Source organism: Amblyomma mixtum, chromosome 10 (genome assembly GCF_055824585.1).
Source record: "Amblyomma mixtum isolate Tamu chromosome 10, ASM5582458v1, whole genome shotgun sequence".
Classification (NCBI taxonomy): domain Eukaryota; kingdom Metazoa; phylum Arthropoda; class Arachnida; order Ixodida; family Ixodidae; genus Amblyomma; species Amblyomma mixtum.
The window spans coordinates 134,282,829-134,306,351 of NC_143021.1; the positions used below are offsets into that span (position 1 = coordinate 134,282,829).

At 51.3% G+C, this 23,523-nt stretch overlaps 1 pseudogene; it reads right to left on the reverse strand.

Annotated features, from left to right (window-relative positions):
• Positions 1-19,507: 19,507 nt before the first annotated feature.
• LOC149327010 (uncharacterized) lies at positions 19,508-22,507 on the reverse strand (annotated as a pseudogene).
• Between the last annotated feature and the right edge of the window lie 1,016 nt (positions 22,508-23,523).

Below are 23,523 nucleotides of genomic sequence, written 5' to 3' on the forward strand. Positions count from 1 at the left end.
TCTGCTACTGCGTCTCAGTGCGGCTCTGTTCTTATAGACGCCGGTGACCGTTGCGATCCTCTGCTCCAATAGGGTCACGCCACCGGCCAGTGTTAGGATTGGCTCGAGCCGACGCTAGTGAGGAGGAGGAGGAAGGGTCTGGGCGAGTCAGGATGACTCGTTGCAAGCCGTGCCATGGCGGCGAGTCCGGGCTTGCTTTGCGCGACGGCGGGCCCACGACTTCGGTTCCCAGACAGGCCATCGAAATGAGGGCTCAGGCACAACAGCGGACACCTAAGCTCCGCCTGAAGGGTATGACACGATAGCGTAGCGGGTTAAGCTTTCCATTCTGAGCAGTTTGACACCTTTTTTCCATTGTTTCAATTAATTGTTCAATTGCACACAAAATTTCTTCCTCTAATTAGCATCAAGCATTGCGTTTTAATTCTGGGCATTTTGTCACCTTTGAAGCCCCTTTTCCTAATTTATTGTTTTCTTAATTAAGCAGTTCATTACAATGATTTCATTAATTCGTCCGCGCCTATCACATACGCGTCAATCATCAATCATTAGAACAACGCATTACCATGATGCATTTATTTTACACAGCGCACGATTATTTCCGACACGCGTTGCCGACTACGCCGACGGCTTTTTGACAGAACGAGCCGCATACGCTATCGCGTAATACATATGCGCAGATCTCCCCCAAGCAGGATTGCTTTTTTTTTGTTTTGCTGCTAAAGTTCTTGCTGTCGTCAAAAACGTCTAAACTTCTTGATGCTAGTTAGGGAAAAAACTTTCGGACGTTTCGGACGGAGCCTGTCCTTTTCCAAGACTGAAGATACAGGGTTCTTCGTTCTCTCTTAAAGGGTTTGCATCTGTACAGGTGCCGCATACATGAACCAAAACAACAAGCAAACGGTGCGGGAGAGAAGAACGGCTCAAACGAAAATATATATATAAAAAATAAAAACTGAACGTAAAAGAAAGAAAGAAAACCGGAACTGGAAGGGGGAGAATAGGCGTCGTCGCCCGCCACCAACGTTTGAGATCCCGGGGATAAAACGGGCAGAAGGAAAAAGAGAAAAAAAAAAGAAAGGACGGGAGGGAAATAGGGACGGTGGTCTCAGTCACAGCACAACAGCAGCAGCAGCAGCGAGTAAAGTGTGTGGAGACAGAGTGGCCGAAGCACAGAATAGATTTGAGATGCAGTCGCCTGTTGTGGACATAAACGACTAAACAAAATACAACAAAGCAAATGTGAAAAGAGCGGAGTACTAGAGCCACGTGTAACTCCTTCGGCCCGATAAGTCAAGACGGGCACACTGGAATAGCCACATGCCACATGGGCTAAAACGGTGCCCATGCTGCTCGAATTGAACGCCTCAGTTTACAGTTATGACGCCGCCAATAGTCACTGACCTCCTCGTTTCAACAAAGAACTGTCATGATTTTATTACGAGATTACGAGATTACTGCCATATTTTCGCTTTTCCCGACCTACACATGAACGCCGCCATATTGCTGCACTACGGCTCATCTTCTATTTCGGAGAGTGCAAGCCAGCCAAGAACACGTGGTGCACTAGGTTGGCACCCTTGCAAAACGAATGCGAAAGTGCTGCACTCCCTGAACTGATGCAGAAAGTGCAGCAGAACAGAAGAAACCTTTCATTCCGAGAAGAATGTTTTAGACCGCCCATTTAACGCTATCAGCATAAAAACCGATCGAGAGTCAGCGCTTGTTTGTGTCATTCTTTAGCCTCGGCCCTCGTGTCCCGTTCTTGTTGCGCTGTGAGCAAAAACATTTGACGCTTCCAACGACAAAGCAGCCGCCATTTTACTGTCTATGGAGCAGTGCGAAAGGCTGCCGGCGTGTATAAAATACTATCGAGTCCAGCTCCGGCCGGCACTGCCGATGCTATGCGCTCAACAAAATGACAAAAAATGTGGCCAAGCGCGAACACCGTCTGTTTGTCCAGTACACAAACATAACTTGTCCGTGAGAAACCCTGGATGCTACAAGAAAATCTTATCCACTCTGCGCGACAAGGACCACTTTGGCCGGAACTTGTTTTCGCTTACCGTGGAGGTCTGGCAGGCAAGAAGACGTATGTCGCGCTGTGCCGAAGTCTTCTTCAATAGTCCACGTGCGAGCGACGCTGCGATGTCGCGTCACTGCGGGCGGCACAAAACACCGACTGGCTGTCCGCGCAGAACTGGCGTGGAAGCGCGTGTGGAGAGAGGCCTCCGAAGACCAAACAAAGGGGAAAGAGAGGGCAGAAAGCTCTGGTGTGCGAGGAGGAAGCCCCACGTGCAACGCTCTCTAGGTATGAGCATGGCTAGGGTGGATGACCCCCGAGGGAGCGAGCTCGTCCGTTGTCCCCCTTCTCGGAACAGGAAACAGGAGGAAAGAAAGACATCCCCATTGTAGATTGCATTTCTTTCTCCCATGGACTAGGCGGCGCTCCATGCATGAATGGAAGAAGAATGCCATATCGATACTGGAAAAAGCAGATCAGGAAGGAATCGTTCCATAATAACTCAAGAGGCAGTGCCCTTCTCTTTGAAGCTAGGTCAGGGTGTCTTAGAACGCGCAGCTACAACAAGAGATTTAACAAGGAAAATTACAGATGCGCTGTGTGAGGTAAATCTGTAGAAAGAATTGAACACCTCATACTCAAATGTGATGGTATCCATCCGGATGTCGATGTAGCCACAGCCACTCTACCTAAAACCCTAGGGATTACAGGTAACAATGGCAATGCAAACAAATCAGCGGTGGAAGTTAGCAAAAAGCGATTGGAAGACTCGTGGCTAAAATGCAGAGAGGAGACATAAGGTTAGAAGTGTTGGAAAACGTATTGTCACAGAAGCAGGTAGGCAGGTTTATATTTGCCACAACGCCCCCGCACCAGTGGAAACGGCCCGGCCGGCTAACCGACTTGCGAGCGAGCTCTCGGGCGAAGAGCGCGTGCCAGCCTCCTGAGCGCGACTACTAGGCGGCGCCAGTAATGGGTTGCGGCATTACCCCTCCCGGTGGAAAAAGCATCGTCCCGATGCTGCGTGGCGAGGTCTGCTGCGTAGGCTTGACCTAGCGGGCGTGGAAGGGCTTCATCCGGACAACGTGTACGACTTCCGACTGTGGTTGCCGTCGGGACGTACGAACAGTTCCTTGGGGAATCACTTCGTAGGTGACGTCGCTGAGTTTGCGCAGCACTTCGTACGGGCCGAAGTAGCGGCGCAGAAGCTTCTCGGAGCGACCCCGCTGGCGAACAGGAACCCACAAAAAGACCTGATCGCCAGGGTTGTAAATTACCTCCCTGTGACGAAGGTTATAGCGTTGAGCGTCTTTAACCTGCTGCGTCCGGAGTATCATTCGAGCTAGCTGACGGGCGGCCTCAGCGTGCTGGACGAATTGGTCAGCGCCGGCAACTGATGGGAGGGCGACATCGGGAAGTAACATTGCATCCAGCATGGCAACGGCTTCGCGACCGTACACCAAACGAAACGGTGTGAAGCGGGTCGTTTCCTGGACTGCGGTATTATACGCAAATGTTGCATACGGTAGTACCTGGTCCCAGTTCTTATGGTCTTCGTCGACGTACATTGAAAGCATATCGGCGATGGTCTTATTGAGTCGCTCAGTAAGGCCATTCGTCTGAGGATGGTAAGCTGTTGTCCTGCGATGACAAGTGTCACTGAGCCGCATAACTTCCTGGGTTAGAGCTGATGTAAATGCAGTGCCTCTGTCAGTTAAAACGACCGCAGGGGCACCATGACGAAGGACTAGGTTAAAGATGAAAAAGTTCGCAATATCAGTAGAAGTGCCGCTGGGAAGAGCTTTGGTTTCACAATAGCGGGTGAGGTAATCAGTGGCGACTATAATGTAGCGGTTGCCCAATGATGAAGTAGGAAACGGCCCGAGCAAGTCCATACCGACTTGGAGAATGGCACTCGAGGAGGACCAATAGGCTGCAGCAGTCCGGGCGGCTTTACAGGCGGCATCTTCCGACGTTGGCAATCACGGCACGTCTTAACATAGCGCTGGACAATAGCAGCAAGCTTGGGCCAGTAGTACTTTTGTCGTACGCGAGCTAAGGTCCGTGAGAAACCAAGATGGCCGGCAGAAAGCTCGTCGTGGCATGCCTGCAAAACGTCGGGACGGAGCGGCGTTGGGACCACCAGCAGGTACTGAATGACTGCGGATGCGTAGTTTTTCTTGTAAAGGACGCCGTCCCGCCAGCAGAACAACGACAGGCCACGCGTAAAAAGGTGAGGTGGCGATGAGACGGTTCCCTCGAGGTAATCGATGAGGGGCCGCAGCTCGCTGTTGTTGAGCGAGATCAGGCGTCGTGAGAGCGCCGAGAAAAACGGATTCATCTCTTTCAAGTGAAGAACACGGGATAGAGGCTCGGGATAGACAGTCAGCGTCACTGTGTTTCTTGCCGGACTTGCACACAATAGTGACGTCGAACTCCTGCAAGCGGAGACTCCAGCGGACTAACCGGCCAGAAGGATCTTTAAGATTTGCTAGCCAGCAGAGAGAGTGGTGATCACTGACCACTCTAAACGGCCGACCATACAAATACGGCCGAAATTTTGTCACCGCCCACACAATTGCAAGGCACTCCTTTTCGGTAGTAGAATAATTCTCTTCGGCACGAGAGAGGGTGGGACTGGCGTAAGCAATGACCCGCTCAGCACCATCTTGCCAGTGAACGAGAACTGCTCCGAGGCCAACATTACTGGCGTCGGTATGCAATGCTGTATTCGCCTCCTCGTCGAAGTGGCCAAGTATGGGCGTTGTTTGAAGGCGTGTGCGAAGCTCCTCAAAAGCCCTTTGCTGCTCGTCGGCCCAGATGAAAGGTTGGTCGTCCTTTGTTAGACGAGTCAGTGGTTTTTTTAGCACAGAGGCCCAAAAACCGTCGAACCGAACTTTTATCAGTAGGAGTCGGGAAAGCAGCTACGGCAGCCGTCTTCTATGGATCAGGACTAATACCTTCAGCGCTGACGACATGGCCCAGAAACTTCAGCTGTTGGAATGCAAAGTGGCATTTTTCCGGTTTTAGTGAGAGGCCGGCCGCGCAGATGGCATTTAGGACGGCCGTCAAGCGCTTGAGATGCTCGTCGTAAGTCGCAGAGAAAATGACGACGTCGTCAAGGTAGACGAGGCACGTCTGCCATTTGAGGCCGGCTAGGACAGTGTCCATCATTCTTTGGAAGGTCGCGGGGGCGAAGCCCAAACCAAAGGGAAGCACCTTAAATTCGTAGAGGCCGTCAGGAGCAATGAACGCCGTCTTTTCACGATCACGTTCATTGACTTCGATCTGCCAATAGCCACTGCGTAGATCGAGCGATGAAAAGTATCGGGTATGGCGGAGTCGGTCGAACGAGTCGTCGATTCGAGGGAGTGGGTAGACGTCTTTTTTTGTAATTTTGTTGAGCCTCCTGTAGTCGACGCAGAATCTGAGTGTTCCATCCTTTTTAGCGACCAGGACAACAGGCGAGGCCCATGGGCTTGTGGACGGTTGGATCACATCATCGCGAAGCATTTCATCAACTTGCGCCCGAATAGCCTCGCGTTCCTTAGTCGATACTCGGTAGGGGTGTTGGCGGATAGGGCGTTCGGTGGGGTCAACTATAATGCGATGCTTTGCTACTGACGTCTGTCTCACCTTGGACGTGACGGCAAAGCAGTCATGGTAAGAGTCAAGAATTGCTTGAAGGCGGCGTTTCCGGTCAAAAGGCAAAGCAGGATTCACGTCAGTTCGAACTGTATGGCCAGTGCTCTCGGGAGGGTTCTTGTTTAGCAACGATAGGGCGCAGTGGGCTGAGGGCTCGCCGACTTCATGAAAGTAAGCAATGGCTGCCCCTTGCGGTAAATGGCGGTATTCGGCGCTAAAGTTCGTTAAAAGCAGTTCAGTTCGCTTATTACTCAAGGAAAAGACCCCACGAGCGACGCAGACTTGTAGGCTCAACAATAAATTCACATTCATTTCCGCGAGGCCTTGAAGGGCGGGAGGGTTGTTGCAGTGCACTGTAACAAACATGCTGGTGCGTGGAGGTAGTGTGACATGATCATCGCATACCCGGAAAACTGGCCTCTGCTGTGTAGTCGTCGGAAACTGCGCGCTGGGTCGAAAAAGTCACCATGAGGTCACGGAGGTCGATGATTGCGCCATTTTCTCGAAGAAAATCAAGACCGAGGATCAGGTTCTTGGAGCACTCCGCCAGCACAGCAAAGCAACAAGAGAAAGTTACGTGGAGAATCTCGACTCGAGCGGAGCACACGCCTAGAGGCGTCAGTACATGCCCTCCGGCTGTCCTTATCGGCGCGCCGTGCCAAGGAGTCAGGACTTTGCCTAGGATTGTAGCAAGTCCACGACTCATAACGCAAAAATCAGCGCCGGAATCTAAGAGGGCGGTCGTATGGTGGTTGTCAACGACGATCGGTATCTCAGCGGAAAGAAGCTCACCGCCGACGAAGTGCGCCGTATCACGGATCGTCGGACTAACGGGTCGTTCAGTCCGTCGAATTGCGGCGTCGAAGGTAAGCTTCTGTGGTCGTCGGGAGGTCGTCGGACTCGTTGGCCGTTCGGTGGGTCGATTGGAGGCGTCGGAGCAAAACTGCGGCGAATGTCGGAAAGTGGTCGGACTGCTGGTCGGTTCGGGGGGTCGGAGGTCGGAATGTTTGATCGAATCGGCGAATGGAGGATGTTGGTCGTTGTGCTCATCGGCGGCGGCTCTACCTCGGAGAGTCGCCGTCCTCAGTTTTCCCGGCGTGGACTTGGGGACTGCCTGAAGGAAGTACGCCGGTTGGGGGAAAACTGTCGCGGCGATGGCGACCTGGACAGGCGATGCAGTGGGGATGCAGGTGGGACGGTGGCGCTGAGGTACTGGTCGATGTCCCGAGGTCGTTCACCATAGCGCGGCCGAGGGGCATCAGGTGAGTATCAGCGCAAGCCCATCTGACGGTATGGACAGTGGCGCAGTACGTGTCCGGCTTCGCCGCAGTGGAAGCACAGAGGTAGATTGTTCGGCGTACGCCACACGTGTGCTTTGCGAACGGGCGGTCGAGTGTCGGGCGCATCAGCCGGAGCTGGATGTCGGGGTGCAGGACGGACGAGAGGAGCGGGCCTATAGGGCAGTGCTGGCAGTGCTGGCGCAGGGGTACGCAACACGTCGCTGTAGGACATGACGTGCGGCGCAGGCGGCTAGGGGGATGGCATTGATGGCACTGCTTGCCGAAGCTCTTCACGTATAACATCCGAGATGCCTCCAACACGCGGGTGTTGATCGGGAAAGGGCAGTTTTTGCAGTTGTTCACGTACGATGCTTCGGACAAGCTCGCGAAGGGCGCCACTCTCGTTGCCGTTCATCGGCAAGCGGAAGTAAACAGCAGTGATGTTCGCAGAACGATCAAATTGTACGAATCGCTGTTGAAGGGCACGCTCCATACTTGTCGCCTCCTTCTTAACCCTTTAACCAGGAGATCAACAATATTGTTGACCCACTATAAACAGCCTGAAAACGCCTATCTCTAAAATTCAGAACCTGTCCGTCTAAATTTAGCTTTTTTTTATGAAGTAGGTTGCGTGGTAGTTGTAAAAGTTGCTGATAGAGGGCACGTAGTGACCGTGTTCATCCCAGAAAAGCAGTCGTCATCTTTTTCCCGCGCTCGCCGGGTTGACCGAGTTCTGGCTTCAACAGGAGCGAATATTCCAAGGTAAGGAAGGCCAATATTTTATCTTCTTGTAGAAGCACCTCTCAACGTGGCATGCTAAAAAGCGCGTAACGCATTTTGGAACACAAGTGGTCGTGCAGGACACTATGCAGAGTCTACAAAATTGTTGAGCTGCCTGAATACGGTACGAAATTACCGTCAGTGTTATGCACTCGGCTGTTTACTTGTATATACCTAATAGAGTTTTAACGTTGCACGATGAACGTAATGACACGTAGAAAAAATAGCCGAGGACTACCTCTATGTTACCGCTTGCATGTGAGCTGCTTTTTTCTTTTTATGGGGTGTTGTTTATGATAGGAATCTGAGTACTCGTATTATTGTAATGATAAAATTGACACCGTGGAACGTTAGCTTGTCACCACTTCATAATTTTCTTTTCTTTTGCTGACAAGTGGCGTATTTCTCTTCTTGTAGCCATGGAAACAACACTGTTTTATGGTGCACGGAGGAAGGATAAAGGCGTCGCACTTGTGCCACTGCATCCGAGCGACTCGGAGCTGGACTCCAGCGATGACGACGCTTCTGAAGATGGGCAAGGAGAACCACAGCAGGAAAGTGTGAACGCGCAATGCAGTCCTTTTGATGACCATGAGAATATCCCAAGTTGTAGTAACGCACGTCAGAGACGCTCGTCCGTTAGCTGCTCTGGTCTGTCTACAAAGAAAGCCAAGAAAGGTACCCGTGTCCTCGTCCCTGTGTACGACGAACCGGACGACGCAGAGGTTTTCAAAGCAAAGCGAAGCCGGGAGAAGCCAAGGGCTTGGAAGAAAGAAGACATCACAAACATACAAATTCCCGAAAAAGGTCATACCTCACCGCAAAATGTGTGCACCCCGTACACATACTTCAAGTCATTATTCACGGATGAGCTGGTGGAGCACATAACCTACCAAACAAATCTGTATTCGACTCAACAGCAAGGAAAGAGCCTCAACGCGTCGCCAGAAGAGATTCGGCGCTTCCTTGGCATTCTTGTGCTCATGGGAGTATATAAATTTCCATCCCTTGAAGACTACTGGTCGTTGGAGGGGCGATTTCCACCAGTTTCCGATGTAATGCCGCTGAAGCGGTTCCAGGCGCTCAGGCGGCATGTCCACTTCGTGGATAACCTCAGTTATGTTCCAGATGGCGACCGGTTCTTCAAAGTAAGGCCACTCTTCAAAAGAATTAGGGAGCAGTTCTTGAAGATCCCAGCAGACAACAAGCAAAGCATCGACGAAGTTATGGTTGCCTACAAGGGGACACGTGCCGGAAGCCTGCGGCAATACGTTGCCAACAAGCCTGATAAGTGGGGCTACAAGTTGTTCTGTCGGTCAAGCTCAAACGGAATAATCCACGACATCATCATGTATCAAGGATCAAGCACATTCTACGACGTGCCAGCGGGCTCGGCTGATGAAGTAGCCCTTCTGGGTGCAAAAATCGTCTTGACGCTCACCAAGACCATTGAGGAACCCCACACCAAAGTAGTATTTTTCGACAACTTTTTTACTAACTATGATTTAATCCACCTAATGAAGAAAAAGTTTGGCATTCACTGCGTCGGCACTGTTCGCGGAAACAGAACAGGCGGAGCAAACGACGTCCTAAAAAGTGACAGAGAACTGTCAAAGGAAGCGCGTGGATCTTTTGACTTCTGCTCATCAGACGGTATAATTACAGTGAAATGGCACGACAACAAATGCGTGACCCTTCTAAGCAACGCCCATGGTGTGGAGCCGGTTGGCACTGTACAAAGATACAGCGGTGCACATAAGTCAAAAGTCCCCGTGAGCTGCCCAGCGGTAGTGAAAGAATACAACCAACACATGGGCGGCATTGACCTTTCTGATATGCTGGTTCACCTGTACAAGACCCCGACCAAATCTCACAGATGGCATCTTCCTCTTTTTGGATATGCAATTGATGTTTGCATCGCAAATTCCTGGCTTGTTTACAAGATGGACTGCGCAGCGTTAGCAGAGAAAGCGATGCCATTGAAGGCTTTCCGTGTTGCAGTCGGAAATGCACACAAGTCAGCTCAGCAGGTGATGAGCCCTCGTCTTCTTGGAAGACCCCCTTTGCGCAGACTTCAGCCAGGAACTGTGGTGCGAAAACATGCATTGCCCACACATGACTCCAGGTATGACAACATAAGCCACTGGCCGGTGGCTGCTAGCGAGCACCACCCGAAGTCGCATTCAACCCATCAAGATAGGGGGCGCTGTGCTCTCTGCCATAAAGGGGTGTCAGGATTCAAGTGCACCAAATGTAACGTCTTTTTGTGCCTGAAAAGCGGGAACTGTTTTCTCCAGTTCCACCTCAAGTAGGACTTATTGACGCAGGGCAGTTTCTCTGCTTTCTGTTCCCTATCTTGGCAGATCAACAAAATTGTTGACGTTCTGTATTGTTCTAAATCCTTCCTTAAAAGCTTTCCCATCTTTTTTGCTGCATATTTAGGCTAATAAAATGAAATTCAAACCAAGAAAAAAATTATTGCATTGATCTTTCTTATCTTGCCAGTTAAAGGGTTAAAATCAGCCACAGTACATGGAGGGTCACGTACAAGGCCGACGAAGATCTGTTCTTTAACGCCACGCATCAGATGGCGCACCTTCTTTGCCTCCGACATGGACGGATCCGCGCGGTTGAAAAGCCGAGTCATTTCTTCTACGAACATGGCGACGCTCTCATTGGGCCGCGGCGCTCGGGACTGTAGAGCCAGTTCAGCCATCTCTTTTCTTGCGTCGTTGCCGAATGTGCTGAGCAGCTCTTGCCGGCAATCTTGCCAGGTGGTAATGGTAGTCTCGTGGTTTTCGAACCACATCTTGGCGGCGTCTTCAAGTTAAAAATAAATGTTCCGCAACTTCCGCTCCTCGTGCCACGCATTAAACGGAGCGACCCGGTCGTAGTTGGTCAACCAGTCCTCAACATCCTCAAATTTGTCGCCATGGAACGGAGTGGGCATACGCGGAGCATGGAAGAACAGCGGCTGGGCACTCACTGGAAGGTGAATTGGCTGGCTTGCCTCTGTAGTCGTCATGGTTCGCGGTAAGGAGAGAAGGGGACCACACTCGGGGGCTAAGCCTCTCAAGCGGCGGCTGGCCTTGTGCACAGGTGTGTCCACGGTGTGTAGCGGGGCTTCGGAGGCACCCAAAAGCTCTTCGGACATGGGATGTACCCAGCAAGCTCCACCAAAATGTCACAGAAGCAGGTAGGCAGGTTTATATTTGCCACAACGCCCCAGCACCAGCGGAAACGGCCCGGCCGGCTAACCGACTCGCGAGCGAGCTCTCGGGCGAAGAAGAGCGCGTGCCAGCCTCCTGAGCGCGACTACTAGGCGGTGCCAGTAATGGGTTGCCGCAGTATTTAAAGAAAATGGCAAATTTTTATAATATACAACACATTTAAACAAAACTAAAGAAAGATAAGCCGAAACCCCTCCCCCCTTTTCCACCTCCCCTCCCCCCGTTTCAAAGGGGGCGCTCCTATCTTCCATCCATCCATCCAATTAGAGAACCTACATATACGCTGGGAGCCTACATGTACGTACCTAGGAGACTACAAGCTCCCTAGGATTGATTAGTGCTGCCATGTGTGCTCCCGCATGCAGGGAGCAGAGTTGCGCGACTGTTTTAGTGGAGCGGCGATTACATTATCCCGCTGACTCCGCTGATTTATCCGTGCCCCGCGCGCTAGGATAAATCAGAGGCTCGGCGCAAGGATAAATTGCTTGAACCGATCGCCACACGCGTGGTTTTGGAATGCATGACGTGCTCGTGACTCGGCAGCCTTGTTTGCTTTTATATTTTCCTCCTGAGCATACAAGCGCCGTTCAGCACGCTGCGGCATTCGAGCTCACGGGTTCATGCGTGTACGCGCTACAGCATCGCTGCACTGTGGATATACAGTATGTTTCACCTGCGACTTAACCCAATTTTTAAAAATGGGCTTTTTAAGTGAAAAAAGCATTTTTTTTCGACATAGCACTGTAAGCGGTGTAGTGCATTACAGCTAAGATGTGCTTGCTGTTTAACAATACAGTAACAATCCTAGGACTAGCAGGCTGGTTAACAATACTGGGATGCGTGTATCCCACAGTAATATCCATATCAGTTTTCAGAATTTCGAAAATGCTCTTACCTGACCACTGTGGCCGAACGAATTCTGGCAACATTGCGATAAAATACATGCACATGCGCTGTCGAGACGCTTGCAGGCAAAGCAACTTCTCAAGTGCGCGTAACTCGTAGAAATAGCCAGATGTCACGGACGGCCTCGGCCCACTCTTGCAGACCGAGGGCTCGTTGGACTGGCCGAGGTACTGCGAAATCATGACTGGGCAGTTGAATCCCTTCGCCCTGGACGGGCCACTCAAGGATGGCTGCTACATCTTCCAGCACGACCGCAGCCCCGTGCACAAAGCGCGCGCTGTGAGCGACCTCCTGGAGCGCTACGCCGTGCGTCAGCTGTCGTAGCCACCTAAATGGTCTACCAGAACCCCATAGAGAACATGTGGGAAATATTTAGAAAGGAAGCCTCCTCACGGTGCCTTAAGCCCGCGTCACACTGTGAGAACACAACAATGACATCACCCAAACACGTTCACAAGCGAGCCGTCAACCTAACCTAACCAACTCGTCCCACAAATTCTTGTCACACTGCACGAACGGCAGAGAAACGAGACAGGTTGCTGGGGCGTTGCCTCGGCATCTCAGCTTTCGGGGACCCGAAGAATAAACAAACAGCGTTCGTGGATCCGGTAAGCCCTGTTCGCCGGCCGGCCGAATTTCCTGGAGACACCCCATCCACCAAAGTGGCGCTTTGCGGTGATTCACCGCTTTTGTGCATTTCGTTCTTGGAAACGTCGTTTGCAAAGTGCAAAAAAGAGCGTTTCCTTTCATTGCAATGCTGTCTGCCGTGGTAAGGCGTATTGCAGGCGGGCGCATACAAACGGGAATTCTGCCGTGGCCACCGTCGCCTGGCGGATGCGGCCGCCGTGGAGAAGCACGTTCCTTACGATCCCCGTCGCATTCTTGCGAGCAAGTGGACACTTCTGACGAACGCGGCTCTGTAGGGAGCCAAAAGGAATGCCTTGTGTAGGGACTGCCTAAGCCGCGCGCTCCAGTGGAGGAGGATGGCTCCCAAGAGGTGCAGCCGTAACAAACATAAGCAGTTATTGGCAGTTAAAGTAGCGCGACAAAGGCTTTCGCCTAGCGCACTTTAGGCTGCCGAAGTGCCCCCGTAGTTTCTTACTCCCATACACGCGTATTTGTGTTTATAGTGTAGTGTTTTTAGAATAATTTACAAATTGCTGGCCAGTCACTGTGCCCTGATTTACTTCAATAAAAACGCATTCCGTTCCAAAGCTGAAAGGATGCATTAAAGAGGAATGTGAACTCGTCTTGTTACCGCGGGATCTCGATGTGCGCGTTCCGTGCATTCTTAGACACTTCGAGTTATTGTCTTGTGCGACCGATTTCCCTAATTTAAATCGGACTATACGTTCCGGCTCCCGCCTTTTTTTATTTTTTCTACTCACCGCTGAGGTAGGAGCAATTTACTTATTCGTGGGGCGCCTTTCAGGCAGTCGCCTGGCGGTTTGGCTTTCGCTTTTATTTTGTTTTCAGCTATTCTTGAATAAATAGATCCAGTCAGAGGCTGCTGCAAATTAGGCCTCACGGAAAAAAAAATACACGTGGACTGTTTGTTTCCGCCGATCGCTACGCATAACTCCGCCGATGGCAGAGCGGAGAGCCGACACGGGACTGGCTGAAAGCCACTCCACGCGATGGTTAACTCCTCCTACCGTCAGCGGTGAGTTAAAAAAAAAATGCGGGAGTCGGAACGTTTCATCCGATTTAAATTACGGAATTCGGCCGCACAGGAAAATAATTCCAAGTTTCTAAGAATGCAAGGAACGTGCACATCGAGTTCATATTCCTCTTCAGTGCACCTTTAAGAGACCGAGGCACACTGCAGGCAAATTTGTCGATAAGCATCGTGCTGCATGCTGTGCAGCCCTGGGGATCGATAGTGCCTGCTTGAAAGCTGTACGAACCGTCTGCGGCTGCACCTGAAGCCAACGGTTCGAAAACGCCAAGAAGACCGAGGAGCGCTCTAATCGGTGCTGAAGCAGCGCTGTTTTGCGTGTTGGTAGGCCGCAATTGACAGACGCTTTTAAATGAGCGTATGCAGGGACTCTGTGGGTAGCGAATGCGCATGAGCCGAACACTACGTGCCTTGTTGTATCTCGCTGGCACAGGTGCACGTTATAAGCAATAGCGCGCGGTCGCCGCGGTTGCTCAATTGTTATGGCGATCGGCTGCTGATCCGACGAGGCGGGTTCGATCCCCGCCGCGGCGGTCGGACTTCGCTGGTGGCGAAATAGGGGATATTCAAAATTCCGCAAGTGCGCTTTCCCGCATAACAATGTTTTCCAAGACAAGATGACTTACCACGCGTTTCCACTTGAAACAAAGCAAGAAGGACTAGTTTTTTTGTTTGCCTCTTCCAAAATACGTTTCTTACATTCTGTACACAACCTAAGCGCCTCTCCTGTATCTTTATACATGATTTTAGTTTCGAAACCTGGGCGCCGCCATGTTTGTTTTACTCGAGCGCCGCCTACCGCCGACGCCATCGTGGGCTGATAATTTGCAGCCGGTGGGCTGCAGACGAAGCAGCGTGTGATCTCTGCAAGTGTCACCCGCCTGTTTTATTCCTTGCAAGCATAGAAATTGTGCGTGGTGGTTCGCCTCGTGTTCATACACGTGTGTGCTATGCTATTAGCGACTGCAACAGCCAACCGGGAGCAGGCGGCCATTCTTCGACGGAGCGATCAGCAACGGTAGCAACGGTGAGTGCCATGCTCGCAGTTCGCGCGTGTAGTTTCTGTCGCCGGTTGCCTCTAGGGCGAATATGGTATGATGTTGCATGTTGGAAAAACGAAAGAAAAATGCGTTGAAACTCAAGGTCGCGGAGAGCAATCGAATATCTAGTTTTTCGTGAAGCAGTTTCTTATGAACGCTTTCGGTGTCTGCTTGGCCATGGTGAGTGTGACAATTTAGATGCAGAGCTTGCGACAGAGTACCCCCGCTCAAAAATTGAACGTTACGGAAACAACATCGAGTACATGACCGAGACGAGTCCACGTCTGATCACTGCAATGTTTGTTTGCGGAGAAACGCGCGATGAAATTTAAATTTGGTCCCCCTTGTCGCTCGCTCGCGCTGGACTGTTCGTATACTACGAGCGATACAAGCCAGTTCACTGAAAGCAATTAGCATTCTCGCCTACTTCACTCCGGCCAGTACTCGATGGTTTACAAATACCAGAAAATGTGCAGTTATACTGTCGATAGGTTGCTACGCTAATGGAACGCTATTACCGCTTACCAACAGGCCGATCGAATCGCCGCACCTGTGTTGAGAATTCCGATCTCAATCGGGTAGGGGCACTGCTCAAGTCGTTGCGTTTGTTGTATCTCTGGTACGGTTATGCATAGTGGACTTTTTTACTGTGTATTCGATTTGATTTCAGTCGAATAATTTAGTACAATGCATGACAGAGTTTACCGTCACGTGCATACCGTGTTTTTTTCTTCTTACGTTGCCGTAGCTGCATATTTGCTCGAAGGAGCTAGACACCGCAGCGGACACGGGACAGAGAAAGAAGACGACACAGGTGTCGTCTTCTTTCTCTGTCCCGTGTCCGCTGCGGTGTCTAGCTCCTTCATGTCTCACCAACTGGCCTACACATCTACCCTCCTAAGCATATTTGCTCACTTTGCAGTTGGGTAAAATTTCTTGTCCCCGCTTTCATTCATACCGTGCTGTGGAAATTAAATTAGTATTTTTGTACAAACGAAATGTTTTTTTTTTTCAGAGGGCGATGCCCACACGCTCCCGACGTTGGCGATCACGTAAGGTGCCAAAACGAAGTTGTGGGAAATTTGTGCTGTCCTTGCATCGTGTACTGTTCAATTAAAACAGCTTTGCCAAGAACGTCAAAAAGCTTCATCTCTTAAAATTATGCACAGAGTATAGTTTTGGCAAGCCAGGCTGTGCGCATCGTTCCGCGCCCGATATTAAGCACAGGCAGTGAGTTTGTTTCTGTATGCATTTCATTCACAAAGCGCGCTGATGCGTAAGACTGTTGTTGGCGCAGGCATTTTTTGTTCAGCTACGTCCACTGCCAATGCAACTCGAGACCGGCGAGAAAGCGGTAAAGAAAGAGACATCGCAGACGCGCGGCGACCTTTCCTTCGCATAACATGCTGCGCGTACATACTGGGGCGTTTTTTCTCTACTTTCGTTGACAAATGTCGCAACCGGCAATAAAACAATGATGTCTAGAGGACGGCGTTCTGTACAGCATTGCTGCTTTTGTTGTACAGACGCAAACACGCGCTTGACCGATGGCTAAGCGGCCGGACGTCGCTACGCGCGCCGGATTATCAGCCCAGGGGAGGACGGCCACAGCGGGGTGTCGCGCTGCGCACGTGTTTGAGAGTATTTCTCCCTCCCCTGCCCGTTCCTCGCAAAATGGTGTATAAGCACCCTGCACCCGCCAGGCACCGCCACCGTCGAGGTACGTCGAGGCTGCGTTCAGCTCCCCCGCGCGGCCAGTTCCTCGTCCCTGTCAGGAAGGCTCGCCCCGCGACTTCGTAGGGATGGCGTCTGCTAGCGGCTGCCGCTGTTCGTAGCGGCGGGATTTCGACCTATTCGATCATGAGGCTGAAAAATTCTTTCGAGGAGCGAACGTCAGGAAAGGAACGAAGCTTTTTGAAGCAGGCCATGTACACAATGTGAAAAAGGTGGTGTCGTGCGACGGGAGCGAAGTAGCAGCCCGGTGCATTGCGCAGACAAGCATCACTGCACCACCGAAAACAACCAAATTAACGCGAAGAAATATTTTTATCTAATGCATGTCAGCGCTGCACTCTCACACAATTTCTTTTTATGTAGCTCTCCTCCAGTAGACAGCTTGTAGCCGCGAGCTGCAGTTGCTAGGCAGGCAAATGTAAACACGCTGCTGCTGCTGCCGATACCGTGTTTTTGTAGCGGTGTGAGACGCTCTCCAAAACGAGCCACCAGCAATCCTGGGGTGTTCCTTCATTTAGAAAGGCTTACCCTGAACTTTCAAAGACGGCCAGGCGGAACAACATTGAAGGTAATTAGAAAACTCCAGTTTCTGAGCGAACGGCGCAACCTGACTTCATAACATTCTCGTTTGCCGCACCTTCGATGCTCGATGTGGACTACCCTGTTCAAACTATGTCTTGAAATCATGTGCCCATTGCGTAATCTGCCACTCATGTTTTCTCTTTTTTCAGCAACTGTCAGGCCATTATCGCTACAACACGTGCGTCAGTATTTTGGTCACAAGAAATGTCCAATGAACCAGCTTTTGCAAGCAGAAGAGAAGCAGGCTGCGGCGAAGCACCTGTGCGCACTGAAACTCCTGCGGAAAACAAAACTTTTTGACTGGGATTCTGCAAAAAAGGAGTACCCCGGCTATTTCGTGCAGCATTCTTGCAGAAAGCTTGTGCTCAAAAAGCGGAATTTCATTGTAAGGTTTGTTTAATTTCTACGCATTTAGTACAAGTGCCCTGACTCCTCGACATTAGGATATATGGTTATTGTACTAAATTATCACCCAGTCGTTGAGACGTGGAGGCAAAGATTTATCAGGAGTATGTTGCCGTTTTCCCTGAAAACGTGCCTTTTACTGTCGAAAAAGACGCTGGACGACAAGGCGCAGAGGAAGCGAGCAAGGATTCTGCGCATAGCTGGAACTAAGGTAAAGCGCAAAATTTGGTCTCCTTCCTAAGGTGGGACTGCGGGTGAGTTTCGGCGTGGCTTTTTAAGCCCACATAATGTTGACAGCCAAGTCAGTGACCGGAAATTGTGGGTGCAAGAAGAGGGAAGGGTTCCCAGAGAGCCATTAGCATTCCTTCGAGTCTGCTGAATTTGCCATGAGTCAAAAACCTGTCTAGGAGGTAATGCATGAGTCAATTAAGCGTATTCCACATGGGTTTGTCCATTGTTTGACCAGAAACCGCGCGCGAGTGTTGCCCGCCGCGAAGGGTTGGCCGTCTCCCAATGTCGCGTTGGAAATCCTTAAAACCTTGCCCGAGGCGAATTTATACATGTATTATTGCATCCTGCAGCACAGAGGTGTGTCCTGCTGTTATTATGTGCCATTTTGTGCTCGGGAAGGAGGGGCACAAATGCTTCGCGACGGCGCGCGCAACACAGCGGGAGCTGTCAGACTGCCCCCGCCTTCCTGACAGGGACGCGCGCGCCGCCGCCAGTGGCGCGCGCGTACAAAGTTATGCGGGAAAGTATACTTGAGGAATTTTGAATATCCACTATTCAGAGGCACGTGTACAGTGCGATGTCAGTGCACGTTAAAGAACCCCAGGTGGTAGAAATTTCCGGGGCCCTTCTCTACGGCGTCCCTTATAGCCTTAGTCGCAATGGGACGTTAAACACCTTTAAACCAAACCGAACCAATCCATAGCGTGCGCGCCCCACGGGCACGTTACGGGATGCGTTGACAAGATGGCGGCGCCCTGCTCGCCCGCTTCGAATAAATACATGTCGCTGCGTTGTTCGACGCGGTAGCCCATTCCGCCATGATTTTTCGCCCTCATCTGCCTTCAAATCATTACAAATAACTTCCCTCGCCACTCGCCGGCAACCAGAATCGTTCACATTTTCGCACTGTGTCGCTCATACGCACCACCGACTCTCAAGCGACAGATATACCACGAACGCCATACCAGCGTCAACAATAATTATCATAATCTTAATCTCGCAGCTTACTTTTCTCGCACGAACGTTTTTGAATATAGTTTATTTCCTGCTACCATTGAAAATTGGACTAGACTGCCCGCTCCAGTGCGCTCCCTCCCAACAGACAGATTTATGCGTGCCATAACTGACTCATAATCTTACTGTTCCCACGCTACCAATTTGTGTAGTGTCCCCTATGTTTCCAACTTCGGTGTTTTAATTTTTGCTACCATGTCTTACAGTTTTGACTGTATCTACGATGTTCTGTAATGCCCACTCCCGCGATAGCCCCAGCAGGGGTGCAGTATGTACAAATAAAATGAAATAAAATTGCAAATGGGTGAAATGCACGTTTATTTCTAACACTCTCGCCCACATGTAGAGTTTTGAGCGACTACGAGCCCCTGATTTAATGACAATTTGGCAAATTTAAAGCTCTTCGGCCTAATTAAACGAAGTGTTTTCATTTTAGCAACGACACCTGGCGAAGCAGTTCTCTAGCCTTTAGTTACTTGTTACATTTTCTCCTATTCGCGTACTTTTTCTACTTGGAAAAAAAAAGGCGCGCAGTGCACCCACCCATGTTGAGAATAATTACAGAAAAAAAATTCTTCAACACAGCCTTGATGCGCTTAGACGTCTTGTCGCTAGATGGCGCAACTGTTTACACGTGAATCGGACGGGTCGCTAAGGCACGGCTAACTGAAGGTGTCGTGTTTGGGCCGTTTACAGCGTCCGCAACGCAGTAAGCGACGCGTACGCAATCTCATTCTGAGAACGCCCAACTACAAGTCTAACAGAAAGAACACCGAGTACGTGAGAGGCACCACTTTATTGGTAAGCTTATCGACAGCTTACGCTGTGAGGGAATAAAAATGTAAGTACTTGGCAGAACGAATGAATTGATTATGATATTTTACACGATGCAGAAACCTAGCTAAGAGCATCACAGGAGGCACAGGAACAACGTTCAGTACGGCATCATTCTACTCCGGTTAAACGAGCACGTCGCTCAAGAGCAAGAACTGCCGTATGTGACGTAGACAGGGTTCGGGCAAGTCACTCAGGTGCGTCTTCCCGTCATCCCTGGCACTGCACTCTACGCCGTCACGCACTACGCCTGCGAGGCGCATGAACTCTGAAGTCTTGCAGTCCGAGCAGGCACCGAGCAATCAGTTGCTTGGCTTGAGCTTCCTCAACGAACTCCGCCAACTGGAGCTCGTCTACCAAGGTCGGAGAGGCGGAGACCCTCTCGAAGGCCTCTGCAGTGTACCTCACACGGGAGCCGGTGACGAAGCGAGCGGCGCGCTTTGCCAAGGCTCTGTTCCTGTGCAGGACGTCTTGGATGGTCAGGCGCTCTCTCATCCACTCATCACGATAATAAAAACAGCTCAGGTCCTGCAGAGCGTAGTTATTCGCAAGCTCCGGCTCTGAGAGCTCCGTGATTAACACTGCTAACGCTTCTTGGCCGGGAGGTTCGAATGAGAATTTCCTCAGTGTTCGGCTGCGGTGCAGAAGCCTGACCACCGGTGCTGGGTCATAGCCCCACCGCCTCTGGAAGATGAACCTAAGGCTTCTGATGCCAGGAATTCGGCGCACGGCCTCGCATATAGCGGGACCGCACACATTCCAGCACCGGTTGCAGCACTTCCATTCCAAAGATAGCACCAGATGTTTGATGAAAGTCGCTCTCTGGATGAACTGAACGATGGGCGTTGTGGCTGGCTCTGTTTCGCCGGTAACGCACAGTATCGAGTAGACTCGTAGCATGACGTGGCTGGGTTTACGAGACATGGTCGCTATTTCCACAGCACTTTGGAATTGGCCGAAGGGTACGGCGACCGAGGGGCAGCCAGTCGGACGGGTGGCTGTGTCTGGGTAATACACCGTGCAGTAGCCGTCCACAGTGACTCTGTCTTGCAGGCCACATTCAAAGAGGGTTCCGCAGATCTAACACGGTCTTCAAGGATGATCTTCTTCAGCGACTTGTTCGCTGTGACCGCTCGACAAAATCTCTGGCACTCTGAGAGTCTAAAGCCCCGCATTGAGAATGTCAGATGCGTGATGGAGGTGTCGTGGTCGAGCAGGGCGGATATCCAGGGCTTTACATGGTCGTCGTCATCGAAGTGCCTAATGCGGCACCTTCGGCACTCCGGCAGAGGGAAGCCTTCATCTTCACTTTCGCTGTCGAACTCTTCGTAACCATGGCTGCAGTTACACGGGAAGCTGAAGTGCCTAAGTGTCTTGTTATTATACAGAAGCCACTTTACTGCTGCGGCATACTCCAACTTGAGCGTTCTGACCTCTAGCTTAAGTCTAACCAGCACCTTGTGAGTAGCCAGGGCATCGCAGATAGTCCTGACGTCCACTTCTGGACCAAATTTATGGGCTGTTATGTACACTGATCTCAAGGACGTACTCAGCCGCAGGTACGCTCCAAGAGCGGCATGCGAGTCGCCTGGGCCGTACGGTGTATGGCCGTCGTTAAGAATGTCTGACGAGAGTGACAGGTCACTGATGCTCCTGTTTCGAAACAGCCCTGCCAGGAAGGTGCTGGTGGCCGTAGGGTGGCACGCGGGCGTGCAGAGCTGCGAGCGCCTTCAAGGAAGCAGTTTCCGCGAGCAGAGGCGCAAGATCGACAAGCAAGTGCCCGTGCAACTCTACGGACAGGTCCAGTGATTCCAATCGCGTCAAAGAAATTACGGCCGCGGCGAGGGCGCCTGATATAACCACGTTCTGTGTCAAGACCAAGGAGACCCTCTTCAGCCCCAGAGCGCCGCGAATTGCGAGGCACACGATATCTTCATGGTAGGCGAGGATGTCGTCGTTAATGGTGACTTCCGCAACGCACCGGTGCTTAGTCAGCAGATGGTATAGAAGTGTCGCAGTTGGCGCCTCTCTCACTTTTTTGAGGTAGCCCGTGTACGTGCCGTCACTCGCCGGGACGAGGGTGAGCCGGGAGGCGGCGTCCTCTTGCAGTTCCAGCCCGACGACCCAGAAGAGGCTGTTCCAAGCTTTCAAGTTGGCTACGATGTGGCACAGATGGCCTTCCCAGCCCGTGCATGCTCGACGGTGGTCTACTCTTAGACCGCCGTACCGGCTGCACGCTCCGTCCATCTCTTCCAGTGGCAGTGACCGTGCCTCTGGCGACTGCAAGTTTTCGGGCACCTGCAAGTTTTCGGGCACCTGCAAGTTTTCGGGCACCTGCAAGTTTTCGGGCACCTGCAAGTTTTCGGGCACCTGCAAGTTTTCGGGCACCTGCGAGCATTCGGGCACCTGCGAGCTTTCGGGCACCTGCGAGCTTTCGGGCAGCTGCGAGCTTTCGAGCACCTGCGAGATTTCGGGCACCTGCGAGATTTCGGGCACCTGCGAGATTTCGGGCACCTGCGAGATTTCGGGCACCTGCGAGATTTCGGACACCTGCGAGCTTTCGGGCACCTGCGAGCTTTCGGGCATCTGCAAGCTTTCGGGTACCTCGACGTTTTTGGCCACCTCGATGTTTTCGGGCTCCTCGACGCCAGTGAGATCTTCGCCTTTAGCGAGCTCCTCGACGGCTGCGGAGTGGTCGACGCCTGCAGGCATCTGGAATTCGGGGGCCACATCGAGGACGGCGAGCACTTTCTCGTCCTCGGGCACTCGTTTGCCTTCGGCAACCGCCGCCTCCTCGAGAACCTGCATCCGCACAGGATCCTGAACCTCTCCGGACAGCACAGCCTTTTTGGGCTCCGCAATCTCCACCTGTTCTCCTCTGAAATCAGCGCTTGCATTGGGGCGCTTCCACTTGGGCATGGCGGCAGCACCGGCTTGGCGGGAACTGTCCTGCAAGAAAAGCATCGCGGATGGACATAAGGACGTTTGCGCAACGCATATGACGCAACACGTTTCCTACTGGTCTTTCACAGCTTCAAGGGTCTTGCAACGCGTCCGCATCACCGTTGTGGTACGTCGTACGTCGTATTCACCTGATTATCCCGAGTATGACCCGCAATGGCCATGTGGGCGTTTAGGGTTTCCTGGAAAACATGTTGGCATGACAGTACTAAACATGCCACGAGTTAATGCGTTGTCCTCAGTGCCTCGTTAAAGGCGTTGTGAAACACTTCTTGAAGGGATGCCGGCTATACTTGAGGTGAATTCCTTGTCACATAGATGCTGACCCAAAAAGAATTACGTGAATCGGCGCATAAGAATCGGAGTTTTTCAATGAACAACTTTCAAAATACAAGCAAACAAAATGCTGTCCTCAACTCGATTTTCGCAATGCTTCTCATTCCCATTTCACTCTGCCAGTGAGGACATTGGGTGGGACCAATCAAAACAGCGTATCTGAGCCCGTCGCAGAAGTTTGCACACCATGGTTGCCTGTTCGCTGTAACTCGTTGTTGCCAAGGCTGGTAGCGTCGTTTCCATGTTTAAACAACAACGTGGACAACCAGCTGGTCCAGCGATGCTTCATTGTCAAGTTGACGGCGTAGAAGGGACCATTGATCAATGGCCTTCCTTGACTTATCGAAATTTCCGGAGACCCTCACCACGGCGTCCCTCATAGCCTGAGACGCTACAGGACGTTAAACTCCATAAACCGACCACAAATGCCTGATTTTACTACATTATTCACCCAAACGATTGCATTAAGATATATGAGGACAAAAGAATAATGTTCTGTGTACAAACCAGTACGTGCCCACGCAATCATTTTGTTGTACCGAGTGCACGCACTTGATATGGTGAACGAGTCACGGAATATTATGTTCCTTCAACAGTAAACAGACTGTCAGATTCCACATGAACACTAGAAAACCGATTAGAGTTAGTATTTTTTTACATACAAAGAGTTTTCTTCAGTGATCTCTATAACGTACTTTTGTGTACTTCCTGCGAGATACACTTGAATGATGCCGGCCAGTGCGAGCCACTGCCCTACAAGCCCACCTGTTGATTCGGCAGGCCCGCATGTGCATAAAGAATGACCGACTAATCGAAACATAGGTTTGGTTTGCTTTAGTTTATT